We start from the raw sequence: 16,227 nt of genomic DNA, 5'->3' as shown, positions 1-16,227 counted from the left end.
ACATTACAGCCTCTAGTTAGTTTAAAGGTTCCCTTTGTGTATTGACGTTGGACTCATTAGTACATTGCTCTGGCCTCCGTTGGGAATTTCCTGTCCTATATTCCTGTGCTCCGCTCCTGCTGTACTGCTGAGGTCTGAACTGATTGCGAGCTTCGTGATTCTGTGTTCTACCGTTATGTCTCATTCCGTTGTGATGACTAAAGTTCTGAATATTCTCCGTTCTACTCCTAAGGTTACCTAACGCATCAAAACTGCCTAGTAGGTTCTCCATCTCCTGAATAGTACCAACTTTTTGCATGCAGGCTGCTTCTCTCACCCTGTCCGGAAAATGTCTTAAAAGTAGTCTTACAACATCAGACCCCTCGGTTATACCATCTAAGTTCTGACAAATCATGACATGTGCCAGGAAGTACTCGGTCATAGTAACTCCTTCATGCTGTTTGTACCTCCCAAATACCACCCTTTCTCTCTCCCGAGCTTGTATCGCTTCATTCCAGAATTTCTCTCTAAACTTATTTCTGAATTCTTTCAGGTTCGTCATCGTCTGCCTATATACCATGAACCAAGACCGAGTTTCTCCTACAAAAGCATGGTCAATATTTTCCATAACGTCTTCCCAGTCCATAGACCCTTCCTCTAGACGCTTTTCAAACCGTTTTTCTATTATCTTAAGAAAATCTAGCGGGTTCGTTTGTTTCCCATTAAATTTAGGTAGTTCAATTTCCCTAATGTAGCTAGTTCCTAGACATTGCCTTCCCGTGAAAACCTGTTTATCCTTTGCCACCTGTTTTAACTTATTTTCTGCTTTCTCCATCCGGCATTCTACATCTCTGTCTCTCCTATCAATTTCTCTCTCCAAATTAACCTGCTTCTCTTTCAATGTCCGAATTTCAATCTTATTCTCTTCAGCTATCGCAAACCTTTCTTCACTTGCCCGGGTCTCATCTTCTATTCTAAGCTTTACCGTGTCAATCTCTTGTTGGACGTGGTCTTTAAATATCCGTATTTCCCCTCTTTGAGTCTCAACTCTCTTATCAATACTAGTGACCTGCCTCATTACTTCCTCCCTAGTAGAGTTGTTTTCCTTCCCCATTAATTCCAAGAATTCACTTCTCTGTTCCGCAAACTTTTCTTCTACCTCTTTCCCTTGTCGTACATATTCACATTTCTGGTCCTCTAATCGCTTATTAAAATGTTCATTTTTTACCACCAGATCGCGTAACTGCCTACTGTGTTCGTCCATTCTCCGATTCGCTTCCTCCTTATTTTCCTTCATCTCCCTACTTAATTCAGCTTTAGTTTGCTCTAACTGTTCTTTAAGTTCAGATTTAGTTTGTTCTAATTCACCTTTAAGCTCAGATTTAGTTTGTTCCAATTCATTTTTAATTTCAGTTTTACTGTCCTCTATCTTACTTAACATTAACTGCATCATTCCCATTAACTGATCATTATTATTACTTTCATTGTTAGTGTTTACTTCCGCTTCGCCCCCCATCCTACTATCATCTGACTCCATACTGACTTCTTTCTGCTTGCCTTCACTCTCCATACTACTTACACTTCTATCTTCAATTTCCTCTACAAGACTACACAGCTCTTCCTCTGAACTCAATACATTATTGCCTTTTATCGCCCGTCCACTGCGCAACATCCTCTCCTCTTTCGTCTGATCAGCCATGACCCTTCCCACAATCAAACACTCTTAATGAAACGTGGATATCCAAATTTTGCCCATAATACGAATTCTGATATCGTTACTGTCATTAACTGCTCCGTACTTAATGATTTTCTCGCCACACGTTGGAGCGGCATTTCTGTGACTTCCCCTCTCGGAGAACAATCATCGAATGAGAAATGCAACCAAGCAAGCAAAGGGCGCCAATCTTTAAGTTGAGGACTTAAAGATAAATCAAGCTTGGACAGACTCTTATCACAGGGGTGGGGTGATAGTGCACTAATCATTAAGCAGGAGAATTAAAAATCAAAAGGCTAATGAAGGCAGATTGATTAAAGTGAACAAGAAAAATACTATTTATTATATTTAATATAAATGACGACGGTTTAACGAGAACTGAATTAAAATGGAAAATGAATTTAACAAAAAATTGAATGACTCTACTTCGCGAAAACTTGCAATATCTTTAACTCGCTTGCTCACCATGTAGTCTTGTTCTGCTGGTCCTTGGAAAGCTTCCACCCTTGTAGCTGGAACATCACCGGTCGTCTTTGATATCTCTTCATCTGCAGCTCAGTACCATTCCTGCCTTGCAAATTGCACCCACCACTAATTGGAAGATGACTTCAAAACTAACACTCCCTATTATGCTTTATCCCATATATTGGAGATAAGCCCTAAGTCATAGTTAGAAGAACCACCTTGGGTTATATGGAGAGGATACTCAATTAAGAATCCTTCCAACTTTACTGAAAATGTTCTCTGAAGTTTCATTTCAATCTGGATTAAAACTATCTATTGACTTAGACTGGTTCAAACCGGTCTTGTAGCCGTGCTGTACGTAATTCCTGATGAGAGTGGCTATACACCCCTCATTCAGAATTTCTAAGTACCGAGACGAAGAATCAAGTAGATTATCACGTAGAAGATCAAGTAGCGAATGAATACGTAGAATAATGTAGAGAGCGAATAAGAATGAATAAGTGATGCCACGAGCTCCAACACGTCCTTTTATAACCTTCTCTCGCGCTAATTACAGGTCGCTTACACGTGGTCCAATCAGATGACACCTCTCTCCCCACTCCAGATATTAGAGTTGACGGGCCAAAACCATGATATCAACTGTTCTTCTATTCGTCCTTTCACTCAGTATCCATGGCAACATGACGCTCCTTTGAAATATAGGCGTTGATCAGTTCGAATAATTCTGGTCGAAATACGGTAGCTTACGTTAGGACGCGTGAACACGTGCTCGCATTTCTCAGAACTTGGTGTCTAAATTGGTCCTCCCTTCCTCCTCGGTGATGTGGCAAGATAACTGAAATCTACTGCAAGTTAATTTTAACCAACTGTCGCAAGAATCTAAGTGAATATTAGGATATTCAGCCCTCGTTTACAAGTCGTAGTTACAAAGTAATGAAATGATAGTGAGCAAATGATTAAACATGAATTATAATACAATTACATACCAAAATAAATATCATGACGTTAAATTCCTGAATTAATTACACATAATAAAATTAACATAATTACACTGTAACGTCTGGAACGTTACAAGTGTGTTATATGAAAAACTGGTCCTTATTCATGTCCCATATCCTAACAGTAAATATGTTTATTTTTATTTCAAGCTGCTTCACGTCAAACCGAGATAGATAGGCCTTATGGCGACGATGGGACAGGAAAAGGCTAGGAGTGAGAAGGAAGCGGCCGGGGCCTTAATTAAAGTACAGCCCCAGCATTCTCCTGGTGTGAAAATGGGAATCCAAAGAAGACCATATTCAGGGCTGCCAATAATTAGGTTCTAACCCACTATCTGACGAATACTGGAAATATGTTTCCTAATAAGATCTGATACCAATATTTACCTAGCACTTGTCCAATTTTTACACATGACTGATCTGAAGATCCGAATGAGACATTTATCCCTGAAGGTTCTTTTTGCGTATGCTGTGATGAGAATAAAATGAGTTGTATTTCCTTTATATTGAGATATTTCATCTTTTGCATGTATTTTAGATATAGTGTTGTTTTATACCTATATTTGGTCTGTACTTTATTTAGGCCTATTTATACATAATGTTTTGCAGGCTGCATGGCTACTTACCGAATGCCATTGGTATATTTTTAAACTGTACCATTCAGTCGATCACCCCAGTGCCAATGGAGGAAACATTCCAGCGCTGAATTCATCATTCCCAAAATGGGTAATAGATTCCACTTTTACCCAGAACGCTTCGCTGGTATCCGTGATACGGCTTACGCTCATAAAAACTACCCTAAACAGCGCATGTGTGTGGTCCATGGGAGGTCACCCGTAATATCTTCAGAGTTAATGGAAATGAGGAGACAGGTGGATCCTAATATTACCTTATGAATGGCTAGTGTATTGAGCCCGCAGAGAAATATAATTCAGCACTGAATGAAAGCAATGATACATTTATGAAAAACATTAATCTTTCAATTTATCAGCTAACCAAAGAGTTAATTCATTAATTCCGACGTTTACTAATTTAAGTATTCATTAATATGAAGACGATTCGTTGACAATGTCGGCGATGGAGAAGACCGAGAGAGTAAGAGAGAGGGTGAAAGAAGGATGGAGAGAGCGTGACAGTGATGGATCACCGACGTGTGTTGGCTATGACTCATGGTTACGTTTCCATGTCTGGCGGTGCGTTCAGCCCAAGATATGAAGAGAAGAGCACAAGGGTGCAGCAGACTGCACGCTCAATATCTCTGCTCTTTCTTTACAGATGTGACGCGTCAAAGAGTTCGAACCCTGGGAACAGACTCCCCATTCAATATTTTTGCTTTTTCTTTACAGACGGGAGGCGTCAGTGAGTTCGAAACCCGAGAATATGAACATACAGCAGAACATCGGAATAGTAGACTCCTCTTTCGATACCCTTACTCGTTCTTTTCAGATGTGACGAGTCAAAGATTTCTAATCCGAAGACATGGGCATAGAAGAAGAGCACTGTAGACTCTTCATTCGAAAACTTTTGCGCTTTCTTTAAAGATATGACAAGTCAAGAATCCTAGTCCAAAGACACTCCTCATTCCATACAGTTGATCTACCTTTACAGATTGGACAAACCAAAGCGTTCTAGTCCGAAGATATGAACATAGAACATAGACATAATAGACCCCTCATTCTTTTCCCTTTCATTACCTATGTGACAAGTCAAAGAGTACCAGTCCGAAGACATGAACAAAGAACAAGACAAGAAGAGACTTTTATTTCGATATCCTTGATGGTTACTTGCAGATGTAACAATTCAAAGAGCTGTAGTCGCAAGATCCGAACGCAGAACAACAATATAGTAGACTCTTCATTGCATATAGTTGCTTTTTCTTTACAGATGTGACGCATAATAGAGTTCTAGACGGAAGCTATCAGCACAGAACAATTAAATAGTAGAATCATCATTTATTATAGTAGCTCTTTCTATACAGATATGACAAGTAAAAAAAAAATGTGTTCGGAGACGTGAACACAGAACAAAAGTAAAGCTGACTTCCAATTCAATATCTTGATCTTCCTTCACAAACGTGACGAATCAGAAATTTGAAATCTCAAAGACATCCTAAGTATAATAAAATAACGATCTACTTATTGGATAACACAAATATTTCTTTACAAGTGTGACAAGTATGAAAATTCCAACCCTAAAGAGTACGAATAACAAGAAATTAATAATCTAATTATTCGACAAGATAGAAGGTCTTGATGATATAATACAGTACAATGTTATTCATATTTTACTTTATTTTAATAAAGGGGAAATGTTTCGTCTTTTCCCTGTGAAACATCTTCAGCCAAATGACAAATACATATTCTTAACACTAAAAAACAATGACGTATCCTCAAAATGTTTAAGAGTCAAGATGACTCAGTCTGTCATAGGTAAACACAATTTTGAAAACAATTCATGTTCTTAAAATTTGTCTTAAAACCAATAACTAAATGAGAAAAGTCCCATTGAGTTTTGATACTCAAAGTAAAAATTAATGTGATGTTCATAGCATTCTAAAATTTGAGTTAAATCTTGAAATTAGGTCGATGTCATCTCAAGTTGGAAGCTTGAATACGTATGCGTCTGGTTAAACGGGGCTTGATTATATGTGGAATTACTCAATTCGTGCGATCCACATATTATTGGTGTATGAAAGATATATAGAACAAGATGATTTTCAGCTCTGTGTTGGGCACCTCCGTTCATTATTCGTGCATATAATGTCAAAGAGATCGTACACCGAAGACATAAAAACAGAAAAAGGCAACGCCACACTCTTCTTTCTATACTATCCTCTTTATTTGAAGAGTCCAATGTTGATGTCCATTTGATGGAGTAGTGGTTTCCTGCCAAACAGGGGGTTGGTTACCAAGCTTTGTCACGAATTTGGAACTGATTATTACAGTGTCAAATTAACTATAGGTCTAATTGAGTAGATGTCAACTTGCACTCAGGAGATAGTGGGTTCGAACCCCACTGTCGGCAGCCCTGATACATGTTTTTCCGTGGTTTCCTATTTGCACACGAGGCAAATGCTAGAGATGTACCTTAATTAAGGCCACGGTCACTCCTTTCTCCTGACAGCACTTTTCTATTTCATTGTCACAGTAAGAACTTTAGTATCAGTGTGACGAAAAGGAAATTATAGAAAATAATAATAATAATAAAGCATAATTGAGTAGTGAAGTGTATGAAAATCCATCTCTCAGCCTCCCAAAAGAGATTTCCTATATATTCCCACTTCCGCTACGGGCAAATACCGGGATGGTGCTAAATATCGCCTTTCCTTTCTAACTGTTCAGACACCATAGTGGCACAGGTTATCACACATGACCTTCCGAAACACTATTGTGAAAAAAAAACTTCTCCCATGCTATGTAATCACAGATGAATATTAAGATTTTCAAGCTTCCATTAGCACATAAAAGAACAAATAATGTGTAAAATGGATATAACATGTCTTAGGTCTAATTATAATGTTTATTGTAGTAATAGGTAAACTAATTGTAATGAGGATAATATAAAATGTATCAAATCTATTTAGGTTTCAACAAACTAATACTGTCTCCTCAGTTTCTCGTTTCCAAAACTAGGGGAAGGGAGGGCTCTATTCTATTCTATTTTATTCTATTCTATTCTATTCTATTCTATTCTATTCTATTCTATTCTATTCTATTCTATTCTATTCTATTCTATTCTGTTTAAGTTCCTTAACAAATTAGTAGACGAATAAGTTTGAGTGGTGTTTTTGAAAGTAGGAAATAATAACAATAATAATAATAATAATAATAATAATAATAATAATAATAATAATAATAATAATAATAATAATAATAATAATAATGTTATTCGATTTACGTCCCACTAACTAATTTTAAGATTATTACAGACTCCGAGGTGCCGGAATTTAGTCCCGTAATGGTTCTTTCACTTCTTAGTGAATCTACCGACATGAGGCTGACGTATTTGAGCACCTTCAAATACCACCGGACTGAGCCAGGATCGAACCTGCCACGTTGGGGTCAGAAGGCCAGTGCCTCAGACGTTTGAACCACTCAGCCCGGCGAAGAAGTAAAAATCACAATATGATGATAAAGTTCGAATTCAAGAGGACAAATTGGGGCAAATGTTCGATTATAGGAAGAGGAGTTTGTGATATGAATAATTTGCCAAGGGAGATGTTCAATGAAATTTCAAAATTCTTCGCAGTTATATAAAAAAAGACTAGGTAAACAACAGACAGAGAATCTGCTTGGTGACTGCCCTAAATGCAGGTAATTGATTGATTGATTGATTGATTGATTGATTGATTGATTGATTGATTGAATGAATGAATGAATGAATGAATGAATGAATGAATGAATGAATGAATGAATGAATGAATGAATGAATGAATGAATGAAGATCAAGGGTTCAAATCCCACTGTAGTATTCGGACGTTTACAAGGTGGAGAATGTCCCATTCGGCATTCAATGTTGTATTTTGTCGGCATGAAACTGGTATCTGGTGGTATATTATGAATTTATCACATAAATTAATTAAAACTCACCACTAGGTCATGCAATAGAGTTCTCATTACTCTGTAATCTGGGGGAGAAGAACGAGAGGTCGAAACATGGGAACTAAATATGATATCGACAATAACCTCCTTCTCAACCATACAGCCAACTGTGTACGACCATATTGGCTTATTATTGACGGTTTTATACACTTTAATGCAAAAACCATATTAATACGTGTTATTTTACGGAACAGCTGGCCCCGTGGTTTAGGGGTAGCGTACCTGCCTCTTACCCGGAGGCCTCGGGTTCGATTCCCGGCAATGTCAGGGATTTTTCCCTGGATCTGAGGGCTGGTTAGAGGTCCACTTAGCCTACGTGATTGGAATTGAGGAGCTATCTGACGGTGAGATAGCGGCCCCGATCTAGAAAGCCAAGAATAACGGCCGAGGGGATTCGTCGTGCTGACCACACGACGCCTCGTAATCTGCAGGCCTTTGGGCTGAGTAGCGGTTTCTTCGTAGGCCAAGGCCCTTCAGGGCTTTAGTGCCATGGGGTTAGTTTGGTTAGGTCATCTTACGGAACATGCATTCACAAAAATTATCTGGAGTTAATGAGGACGATGTTCCAAGCAATAACTTTAGCGAGAGTGGAAAATTTATTGACGCTGTTGTATAACTACTAGTCGATTGACAAGAGTGAAGCATGTGTTATGGGGCACCTTTTATTGACTGCGGGAGTTGTGTATCGAGTTGAGATGCGCGCCGCTCATAATGTACACGCAGCTTAGCGTTATTGAAATTCCACCGAGAGCAAGGCGAGGCTGCAACCTGTTACATGAAGAGCTTTCCTTTCCTAGATTCCACCCACAGGGAAGCGTCTCGATTAGGTTCACTTAAAGGAAAGATCACTATGATTGTCTTATAAGATGGAAAACACCCTAATTATCAGCCTCTTTAAACCGTATGTCACTCAAATTATTTGAAGGTAATGAAATCTTAAACTTTATCTCACTTTCCACTGAGAAACGTTTGTCCTAGAATCGGGAAGTAAGGCCTAACATTTCCTGGATTATTTTTCTTTTCGGAGGGGGGGGGGGGGATCTTGAGAATTAATGCGGAAACCTGAGGTGACCGACTCCTTGTCAGCGTTGAAGCCTTCGTTTCGAAGGTCCCGGATTCCATTCCCGGCTGAGTCGGGGATAATAGTCACGTGTGATTAATTCTCCCTCTGGCTCGCATACAGGGTATTTGTATTTGTTCCAATACTATTCTCTTCCTATTCAGACGACACACCACATTACCAACCACCACAGAAACACTCAATAGTGAGTACACCTCTCCACATACGGTTGGCGCCAGGAAGGGCATCCGGCCATAAAACCAGGCCAAATCGACATGTGCGACACTCTTCGCACCTGCGATCCGACAGGTTTGGGGGAAAGTGGCAGAAGAAGATGGAGACTATAGAAAACTGAGGTATTTAATGAAACTTACATTTGTTTCGCAATATGGTACACTTAGGTGTAGAATAATTGGGTGATTGAGGAGGTTTAATGTCTGTTAGGTCATCAGCCCAGAGGTTGGTTGGATCCCCAGATAGCACCACCAAAGTTTATGCGCTTATAAGGAAACCGCAAAAACCAATGGCAGCACCAAAATGAGACGTACTAGGCAAGACGAAGAGTGAGGTAGTTTGCCATTGCTTTCCTCACTGGGTCAGAAAGTGCTATTACAGCACGACTGGCCCTATGAGCAACACCTTTCATAACACTCAGATGCACTAGTCGTGCTCTGAATGTCATTACTCAGCACTACCCATACCCCAGCAGCTTCCATATTGTCACAGCCATGGATGAGACTGGGACTTCGGTGGAAGCTACACTTTACTCTGGCCTGGGCCAAGAGATGGATACAAAAGTACTGTATCCATCAAGAAATGGCAGCAGGCAATTGAGGTTTAATATAGACAACTAAACTGAAAAATTATAGTGTTATTTTAATCTTCGTCTTGTTGCGCCGTCTCCTCACAGAAAATTGGCGACTTTCATGGAGTAAATTTGCCGTATCAGAATTGCCGTAATGTGGATGTTGAACTACTGTCGAATGTTCCACATCCACGATCTTCTCCATCCGCATCCTCTTTTCCCTTCTAAGGTGGCTTGTATCTGGCTGCATTTGTGATTTCCGAAGATGTGACGGAAATAGGTTGATTTCCTGAGTTTTGAGATAGTTAAAAGTTCACATGATTTCGCGGCTAGTCAGTGTACCTCCTCGTTGGTGATGTGGTCTACCATGAGACGTTCAACATTCTGCGATGCATCAAAATTTGAAAGGTCTGTAGTCGGTTCCAAGATGAAGCCATTAGTGTCCACCCTTCGGTAACATAAAGACACTTCACGACACGCCTAAGTGTGTTGCACACAAGAACTTTTAATATTTCGAAAATAGACTTCGTGAAATAGGCGCTGCCTGGCCGAGTTGGTAAAGGCGTGCCCGGTTCACCCAGAAGGACGCGGGTTCGATTCCCGTCAGGAAGTCTAAATATTTTAGAAACGAGATTTCCACTTCTGGAGATGCACATGGCCCTGTAACAAAAAAAAAGTACCAGGTTGATTCCTGGGGGCAAAGGCTGTTGGTCTTAGAGCTAACCATTTTACCTCACCAAGTGCCGAGGTTCAGGATAGTGGAAGCCTTTAACTTACCCGCTCCAAGGGCCTTCATGGCCTGTACGCAGATGGCTTTGCATTGCTTTGCATTAAAGGTGAAACCTAAATTTGTGACCTCGCAAACAGAGTTGGAAAGGAACAAGATCTGACACTCGTAAATCAGGTGAAAAACATGTGTGAGAAGAACCAATGCCAGACTCAGCTGGAATGTGTGTTTCTCAAAAGGGGAGCACCTAGAAGGGACGAACAATGTTTGTTAGAATGCTTGAAATATTAAAAAACTTCAGATATGTATCTACAAGGCATATTACTCAAATTAAAGTACCGTATCTGTAAAAGCCCAGATCTATTTCCAGTGAGATTTTTTTATTTACAGTGCCCAGGCGGGACGGAAGAGGCGTGATCAATTGGCACGGAAGGACATAGTTTCGATTCTCCGTCAGGATACGGAAAAATTTTAAAACTCTATTTTCACTTCTGGAGAGGCAAATGGCCTAAGATTCATTCAGCTACACGAGAAATGTTTACCAAGTTTATTCCTGAAAGGCTGATCATGGAGCTAACCTCCCTAGTCCACTCTGTACCGAGTTTACGAAGGGCCTTTTTAGGTCTGCGTTTTGTACTTATGTTTCGGGCTAGAACACATTCATTTACCTTAGTGGATTTGTCTGTCTCATCCTTGATTTTTACCATATGACAGTGATTGAAGTGTGAGCATTGTTAGTAACGCCATTTCCAATGTAACCAGTCCCTGTTAAGAATGATATGAAAGTGTTCATGAAGAAAATTGTTGTGAGCATTTCAGTGGGCTTGGCAGACTGATGTGTAAGAGCACATTTTGGCTGAGTGAAGAAAGCAACGGGAAAAACTCACTCCTCACATCCCTAGTACGGCCCTTCAGTGACGCCTAGGCCATCAGTAACAGTTATTGGTGGAAATATTGGGAACACTACTGAGCCGTATCCTGCCGGCCCATAATAATAATTAGAGTATTCTTTGACATAATATGTAAAATTTATTCATAAAAGTTACAGTCTAGTATGTTAAAATATCGTATCCCAAGATAGTTGATACCGGATGTTGAGCAAGACAGTAAGTCGCTGGACATTGCTTCATATTTCCGTATGACCATGAGAAAGGGTGGCGTAACCAAGCGTTGGCAAGGATAGACACGTGTATTAGATGCTGCCCAAGCAAGATATTTCAGCCAATGGGAACTTCAGGACTTGGCAAACATGGAGGCCACACCGCGCCAAATCTTAATTCCAGAATGACCAACGTGCTCAGTTGCTAAAGTCAGTTTCTGTCGGTAATCGGTTTTCCACAGTTTCAGAAGTCAGATATATTTGGAAATGTAATATAAAAATTGGTGGAAGAGATTTGCTAGTGTTTGAGCTGTGTTTTGTAAATATATCACAATAAATATTGTGTCATCATATACGACGAATTTTCTGATTGGTGGTTGGTTCAGACACCCGGGAACCCCAGTATTGAAATGGCGTCACCGAAGCCTCCTCAGTAACCCAAGCTCTGGAGAGCGTCACTCTGTGTTAAATGCTTGGATAGTGCGGAAGCACAAACTCTGATTGGTGATCGTGATTAACGTAGTGTTATTCCAGTAACAGTAACTGGTTCTAAATGATATATTAAATTGTGCAGTTGGAAGATTTTACTGTTCTTGAGTAAATGGAAGAGTATATTTTGGCAGAGTTTACTTTCAATATATAAAGACGGTGTTTAGTGACCGCTGTGTAGCACGTGTAGAGGAAACGTGCTATTGTTTCACTACTTCGCGACGGGCGCGTTTCGCGAGGAACTTCCGTAGCGAACCGTGTGCTGCTTTTCAAACTGTATTCTCACCCTTTAAGTGAAGTGTGTATTAAATATGTATCAGTGTGTTCAGCTGATGTTGTAAAGAGAAAGGGTATTTCGGCTCGTAGCATTTAGCAGCGAAGATATTGTCAACCGAAGTCTTCTGTGTTCCAGTGAATTATTTTCCAGCAAGATGATGGCTATGCATGCAGAAGAAGGAAGTGCATTACACATGTTAATGCTGTGATTAACATGGTGTAAATCCCTCAATCAGCGGGGATGTAAGCTGCTATCTTGGTATCTCGAGAGTCGTCGGATGAAATTCAGTTAAGACGCATGTGTTATTTATGGCATGATATGTAAATTATGTTAAGGTACTAGGGCAGTGTAGATAGGACTTTTAGTTTCACGTAAAGTAAGCCTGACGGCATGTGTTTGTTTAATTTTGTTACTATGATAGATTCGGATACTAGAATAATGCATGTTTATTTTATTTTCATTTTGCTTTATGATTAGATGATTGGGAAGATGAGGGTTTGTTAGGATTAGTTGTTGTTTATTTATGCATGTTACTTAGTGTAGGATATTCCGAGTTTTCCTTATATATATGCTAGAAGGGCTAGATTGACAGGTTCATCTTAATACAGCGTTAAATACGTATGATTTCATTTTATTTCGGTTATTCAGAGAGACAGGTATAGCTATTCTGCATGATGCATGACTTTACGGAAGCTGACCGAAGGAGCTGCAGAACGTCGTTGTTAAAATAAGATCTTTGAAGTTAAGTTGGATTCTGTTTTGCCTGATGGTCTGCAAAGGACACGAACTGAGTCTCATAATGTGGAAGGAGAATGGGATTTATGAAAAATAAGAGATAAAGATTGCATGCTGAATTATAATGTATTGGTGCAGGCTGATTGTATGCCTGACAAGAGAAAGAATATTGTGCAGATGTGTGTGCCTGCCTAGTGTCTTCTGAGTGTATATTGTGATCAGAATGAACAGTAATAATTCCAGACTATTGAGTCTGATGTTGTTAAATGGCACAAGCATGCTAAGAAGGAATGAATATACGTGAGTTTCCGTGTAGCCGGCGAAAGGCGTTATCTCATGGCAAGCTGATTTCTGGCCTGTGTTTATCTGTAGGCGTGAATGAGACGATATTTCCTTCTGGCAGCCTCGGGAGACAGAATCCAAACTTTAGCATAGTGTTGAGTTCAACATTTCTTTTCAGCTCGTAATCTACCCGGAAGTACATGACGGATGACCGCGCTGTTGAGCGCTCAAGTGCAGCAGAAAGAGGCAATGTTGCCCATTGCTTTCTTCATGATATCAAGGGTTATGTATATGTTTTTCCCTTACAGGATGATGTTTTACATTGTAATTTGTGATGTTATACCTTGTATCGTTGTTTTGATAGGGAACAGCTCGAGTGCTGAAGTATTGGTTGTTTATCTACTTCTGTCTAGATCTTTTGCAGTGAACCGGGATTCACATTACAATCTGTGCAGCATTTAAGATTTTACTCGATATCCGATATATATATGTGTGTGTTTAGTTTGATTTAATTGTTGTAAATATAGTATAGGATATGCCGCTAGTATTTTGCATAACTTACATGGCATCCTATTGCGTCTTAATTATTTTTCTTTCTGTCGTAACTTTTCTTTATAATGTAACTTTTATTTAACGGTAATATTTCGGCGACTCTCGGAATTAACTTAATTTTGGAAACCGTATCGTTGTGATGCGATAGTGTGTAACTCCATACGGAAATACCACATGTCAGTGTTTGCGTACACTTGTTGCCATACAATATAAACATTGGACTATAAGAAGAAGCTCAGTCTTGATGTATATAAGTGTTCTTTGTTGAACTTTATTTTGATTTCAAATTTTGTATTATCATTCAAGTAACGTTTTAACTTCCGTTTATTTTCTATATTTTTGAGTTCATTTTGACATATTATTATTCCTTGATTTAATTGTTTTCTCGTAATATGATCGGGGATATTTATCAATAAATCCATCTTACCCCCTATGATTGTTTCTCATTCGTGTCATACCTCCATTTCCTGTCATTGATTGATAGTTTAGTGTAGAACTTCGACTTTTTATCCTGACCCAACCGACAACCAACCCACACTCTGCCCAACCCTGAGTTAGTCGGATGTTCATACAGGAGTGGAGGCATCGTCCTAGAGGGTATTTACCCTTGGGTACGGTACACTACCAGTGATGGACTGAGGATCATACATACATACATACATACATACATACATACATACATACATACATACATACATACATACATACATACATACATAGCCTATATACGACGAGGCGAGTTGGCCGTGCGGTTAGGGGCACGTCGCTGTGAACTTGCATCCGGGAGATAGTGAGTTTGATGCCCACTAGCTGCAGCCCAGAAGATGGTTTTTCGTGGTTTCCCATTTTCACACCAGGCAAATACTGGGAATCTACCTTAATTAAGGTCATGGCCGCTTCCTTCCCACTCCTAGGCCTTTCCTATCCCATCGTCGCCATAAGACCTATCTGTATCCGTGCGACGTAAAGTAATGTACGTACACACAGCGTGTATCAGAAATATACCGACGAATAGATCAGGGATGCTGTTCGCGTTATATTAAGAACGATGGTGCAATCGGATTGGCGGAGAAAAGAATTATTTTCGATAAAATGAGCTTCCTTTGTTATTTCTGGGCGTGCGATTCAAATTCATGAACTCACCGTATTTGCTATGCCAGAACACAAGCCGCCGCCGTGCTTCAGGGAAGAGAAGGAGAGGGAGAGGAAGTGGGGTGTATGTTGGAGACAGAGATAATGCTCCACACAAGTTTCCTCGTTCGACTCGCACAGTTCGTTCATAAGATAGCCGTAACTGCACACACACACACACACACACACACACACACACACACACAGTAATTAAGACAGTCAAGAAATGCACCAGATCGTTTCCTCTCTCCTATGCTGGTCGCAAATGCTCGAAGATGCAACGCTACCATCGCAGATTGTGTAAAATGTGTCGAATGACACAGTGACGAAGGAAACAATACGCCAAATGGTTTGATTAGTAGATGGTCGAAACGTCCCCACCCCCCCGCACTACTTCGATGCACAGTTCACAACGGTGTAATAGTGACCTATGGACTTAGTTCAGGGTTTGTTATGTGTCGCGAACGAACGGGAAAGCTGCTTGTTTGCTTGGTACAAGTCCATCTTCTCTTTCTACGGGGTTCGCATAGCAGTCAGTTTTTGCAGAACAAACTGTACACTCCCTACTGGGGCTGGGCAGCGACAATGCGAAATGAACGAGGAAACTTGTGCATTCGCACTTCCCCTCCCTTCCCTTCCCTTCCCTTCCCTTCCCTTCCCTTCTCTCCACTGATGCACAGCCAGACAGAGGCTGCCTCTGTGGAGTAGCAAATACGGCAAGTTCGTTAATTTGAATTGCGCGCCCGGAAATAAAAATGTAACTTCATTTTGTCGAAAAGACGTAAATTCTCCACCAACCGATTGCACAATCGTTCTTAACATAACTCGAAGAGTATCCCTGATTCCTTTTTTGTCGTTATTCTGATATTGACTGTACATCCTGAACCTTTTAAGGCCCTTCGCAGGATACCTACCTTCCTTACCTATCAGCTATCGGCATGAGATCTTTCTCTTGGGTCACTTACAGGTTCTTCGTCACTTGCTTAGGTAAGAGGCGGGTTTCGGTAATTTGAAACTAATGTCTACAATGAGTAAACTCGATTTAAATGTGTAGGTTTCTTGACCACTTGAAACGACATGTGAAAACGTGTGATATTTCACAACAGCTGATCAACGAACTCAATCCTGTCCGTTTAGAAACAAACGAATAATAACAACGACGATGAGAAACGCTGGCTCTGGAGACCTTAACTCACCTGAGGGGCATCCTTACTAGAAACCACCGTCTTAATTTAAGAATAAAATAAAGAAGATTCCCAAGATCGGCTTCCATGTGAGATTGCATGTACCTTAATAATGATTCATGATAATAC

This window comes from Anabrus simplex, chromosome 1 (assembly GCF_040414725.1).
Source record: "Anabrus simplex isolate iqAnaSimp1 chromosome 1, ASM4041472v1, whole genome shotgun sequence".
Classification (NCBI taxonomy): Eukaryota; Metazoa; Arthropoda; class Insecta; order Orthoptera; family Tettigoniidae; genus Anabrus; species Anabrus simplex.
This window is presented reverse-complemented; position numbering follows the sequence as displayed.